The following is a 4,602-nucleotide window of genomic DNA, read 5'->3' as shown; positions in this document are numbered from 1 at the left end:
CTTCATTACCCATTCAAGCCGTCTCCAGCCATTGTTAATGAGTATATTTACTTATATTCTTTACAACTTAATAAGCGGAAACGTAAACTGGATCAATCTTACCTTTGCAGGTGCATGGAGTCGTTGGCCAGCTAGTAAAATTATACATCACTCACTGGCTACGAATTCCGCTTCTTTTCTTTACGTGTCTTTTCATCGTTCTTTTTATTTTGCTCAGTATTATGCATTTTTGTAACTAGTTTGCGGGAATGTCCGCCAGGATCACAGAAGTTGGTATGTTCACTAGCTTCTTTTTTGCTTCTCTGCTTTCCGCTGTGTCCTGAATACATATATTTATCTTGGTCAAAATTGTAATGCTCGTATTCGTCAAAATGACTTTCAGACATTTTCAACGTTTCACTGGAAATTTCTTTCAAGAATAATACCTTTACACCGCTTCTTACTATGAATATAACAGACAACGAACAAGTCAACAACCACAACTACACAAACGACGTTCTTATATATATATATACAAGATGACGTCATAAATTCCTAGACCGGTTGTTAAAAATTCGGAATGACTGAGTATAAATAATTATTAGAAACGGCACGCAATTCAATAAAAAACAGTTTATTTTTCGCTATTAAAAAGGTTTTGTTTTTAATCCTAAAATAAACCAAAAACAAAAGTGAATATTAACAGCCCCACCTATTAGCACTTATGTGTAAAAGTGTGGTAATTTTTCAGTTTATTACAAAAAGTACAATTATAATTAAGTCATTTCAGATTAAAAAACATATAAAATTAGCCACTCACAACAAAATTTATTTTTAATCAAGTAATAATTTGCTTAAAGTTACATTTTGAGCGCCGAAAACTTGCAAAGCATAGGAAGCGATTAAGCTTAATATTTTGTTTTTTTACGACTTAAAATTCGAAAACAAGAATCTTGATATTAAACTTGAATTATTATACTTTTTTCTTCTTAACTACAACATAATTTCTAAAGTGAGATTTATTAAAAATTAGGAAAATAATAATTTATGAGTATATTATTACCTTCAAACTGTTAATAATGTAATTAATTTAGTTATTTGAAAACAAACTTTTGGAAGTAATAGGTGAATTTCTTTATTTTTCACATAAAGTCGTAAAATTCATGTTTTTTGTGAAACTTTTCCAACGACTTTATAAGATTCCTTGATGTTTATTGCGTGAATCATTACTTGACTGTCATTATTAAAGGTTTGATAGTCCCTCTTAATTGATAGAACGTGGTAATTAATTTAATTCTTGAAAGCCGAAGTCAAATTAAGGCTTCATTATTGTATAATTAAAACAATATTTTTTGTTTTGTACATCACAACAATTAAATTACGAAATTTAATGATTTACGAACTTTTATGTTTATACTGGCATAAAAGCCTGTCAAAAATTACGCGAAACAAAACCGACTTAAGAAAAATAAAGAGACTTCTAGTTTCGGGAAACCAAAGCCTATCGTAGTCAATATCTACTTTACCTAAAGAGTGTAAACATGCTACATATTGGTGCCTTTGGATAAAAGATTAAAACATACGATGACCATGTGATTGCATACACACCTGTTCTTTTTCTGAGGTAAAGTCGTCCTCTTCCCTACAGATAATTGGTATCTTCAGTCTGTTTTAACAAAAGCCTTTTCGCAATAATACCCAAGCATATATTTGCGCTAATTTTTGACTTACTTTTCATAGGAGTCTTCCCGGCTTTCCTATTTAGATCCTATTTAGTTTGACGTCATAATGATGTGGATGATGTGGTGTCACACACATAACGCCATGCTTGATCTGGTCCTGGGAACTCCCTTCTTGATACACTTTTATATAGCAGAAAAAAAAAGTGCCGGAATTTAGGAGATATTTACGCCTATGTTAGCGATTAAATTAAACTAAAATTAGAACAAGCAATCAAAAGAGGAAGTATTATAGTAGAAAATTGGAATTGGACTCGTGTAACTCACGCAATTTGGAGAAATCGAGCGTGACCGACTGACACTTGGCTTTTATATATATAGTGGTGATTTTGTGCTTTTTACGAGGGTAGCATGAATACAAGTGGGGTACGATAAGTAATATATGGATGTCTCGTCACTTCCAACATGTCTGACACTATATACAACACACAGCTATTAAAACAACTATGAATATGGATGTCCTGTCACTGAAATTTTCATAGCTTCCCTTTTTTTTCTTTTGTTCTGTTTAGTAAGATTTGAAATATAAAGTTAAATCACAAGGAAAATTTATTTTAAAGTTTTGGTTTTATACTGTATATTTAAAGAGCGTTTCGAAGATTCTGATATCGAATTTAAAATGGAAAAAATAAGAGAAATATGATTACAAAAATCCGCTGTTTACGTTATTTGAACATAACTTTTAAGCCTTTTGTTTGTTTCACTTGGACACCATCTCTGTTATATAATTTCTGCCAGTTTAGATTTATACTACACTGCTAAATACATGTTACGTCTGTGGTCGTTTATTACTTTAATAAAATAGAGGGCGCCTGGCAGACACTCGAGCCTTCACGAACGTTCTAGATACTCATTACGTGTTACCAGCGTCACGTGAATTCCGCTGTCGTAACATAAACATATTAATATAACAATGCAAGACAATCTGTAATAAAAGTGTGATAATAAAAAATAAGTTTAAACAGTAATAACATACATATATTAAACAGTTTAACCACTACTATTAATGGAAGTATAATGATGATATCCTGCATGTTTCGGGTAAGCGGAATGTCTATGGACTTGTTACGCTAAAATCCGAGGTTCAATTCCCGCGCCCAACAAAGTGTAGATAGCCCTCGTAGAAGTTTATTTCTGGTTGTTACTGGATCAAATAGATCCGGGAGGATCAGATACACACTGGTCCTTTACCCTCCCCCACCCCCCTGGCTGTTGTTGGTTCATATCCGATAACTTGGAAAATCTATTTCAACAGCATTCAGCTACTGAAAACAAACAACGAAGCCACACAGTGAGTTTATATAAAATGGGGAGGAGAAATTTTAATATTATTCTCAGTACACTAAAACATAAATTATTTAGTTTTTCTTCCCCTTAAACTAACAGAAAACCCCCATATCTTGCCACTAAATCCATCCGATGAAAGGACTTCTATTATTTCAAACTCTAGTATTAGCCTTACATTTTTGCCCACGTTCGACAAAACAGAGTCTGGGTTTGGTTTTCCTTTCGGTGCCAGCTCTACATAGAAAGATGTCATCTCTGTCGCTTCTCTTATCCAAAAGCTCTACTCACAGCTGTTAGCGTTTTCCTACCATAAACAAGCTCATTTGGCGCCAAATCTGTGCCTGAAATTGTGTATAGTCTGTCTCTTCCCTTATGGCTGACGTCATATTTATAAGTTATTTTTTTGTAAAGACAAAAACAAATTGCTTCGAAATAGTAATTGAAATGAGTAGTGTAGTTATGTTGGTAAAATTATATATTTAATTTAGGTTCAAACTTAGCCTGTTTCGCAGGAAATCTAAATTTTCACTTTTGAGTGTTTAAAATAATCAACCAGTATCGCAGCCGAGAACCAAAACAATTCTTGTACCTATTATTTAGTCATGTCTTGCAACGTTTCGCAGACATACCAGAAACGGTAAAACCTGTATTGTTTTCAGGCCTATGTGTATCCAGGATGTTACAGGTGTGGATATACATGCAGACAAGATTCAGAAAATTGTCTTTCAAATAAACCTCAGGGGGTGTTTGAGGAACTGGGATGGATGAGTGGAAGAACTCGATGGTGTAAGAAGATGCTAAGTCTGTTTAGGAGTTTCAATACCAGACATTCGGGGAGCTCCATAGCCTCGGTATCAGCATGTGACAAATAAAATAGGGCCAAATCCTACAGTGTAGAACGTTTGGATGAAAACGAATTGTACGAGATTTTTCGTCGTAAGAAAAAAACCAAACATACTTAAGTTTAACACCTAATCTACACATACGTGTTCAATGGTACATGCTCTGGATTGAGTATGGTCGAGGACTTCAGTCTGTGTGACAGGATGGTATTGATGCAAGGTTGAAACTAGGGTACACATGTTACATCTCTCTTACTGACATGGACATGCAAAATAGACCAAAGAAACATTGGAACAAGTTACTCATGCCATCTGTATTTCTAATGGCTGACACTAATATGTTATTTTCCAAAAACTGTGTCGTCGTCTAATTTTATAAAAAAAAAAGCAAAATTGAAAAATTGTAACAATATTTTCAGTTCTTCCATATTTGAACATTAAATAAAAAGTTGATCTGATAAACCATTGCATGAGATTTGTTTTCCCTTGAGATAACAATACTTCGTCTTGTATAATGTTTCACTACCTCTAATTTTCTCTCACATTTGATCAAATGCATAAGACTAGAATTACAAATTAAAATTTAGTTATACTGAATCATCAACCAGGAATTTGACAGAACTTCTGGCCAAAAGAACTCAGCCATACGTCAGAATCTCTGATAATGAAGAAACTACTCAGCCATACGTCAGAATCTCTGATAATGAAGAAACTACTCAGCCATACGTCAGAATCTCTGATAATGAAGAAACTAC

At 33.6% G+C, this 4,602-nt stretch overlaps 1 long non-coding RNA gene across 1 annotated transcript in view; it reads right to left on the bottom strand.

The window, feature by feature from the left end:
- Positions 1–134, bottom strand: part of LOC111088674 — a 3,884-nt gene extending 3,750 nt beyond the window's left edge. Inside the window, exon 1 of the long non-coding RNA XR_002613126.1 lies at positions 103–134. This is a non-coding gene — a long non-coding RNA (uncharacterized LOC111088674). The remainder of the gene's footprint in view (positions 1–102) is intronic.
- Between the last annotated feature and the right edge of the window lie 4,468 nt (positions 135–4,602).

The sequence above is a fragment of the Limulus polyphemus genome, unplaced genomic scaffold, assembly GCF_000517525.1.
Source record: "Limulus polyphemus unplaced genomic scaffold, Limulus_polyphemus-2.1.2 Scaffold4210, whole genome shotgun sequence".
NCBI classification, from domain to species: Eukaryota; Metazoa; Arthropoda; class Merostomata; order Xiphosura; family Limulidae; genus Limulus; species Limulus polyphemus.
This window is presented reverse-complemented; position numbering and strand designations above follow the sequence as displayed.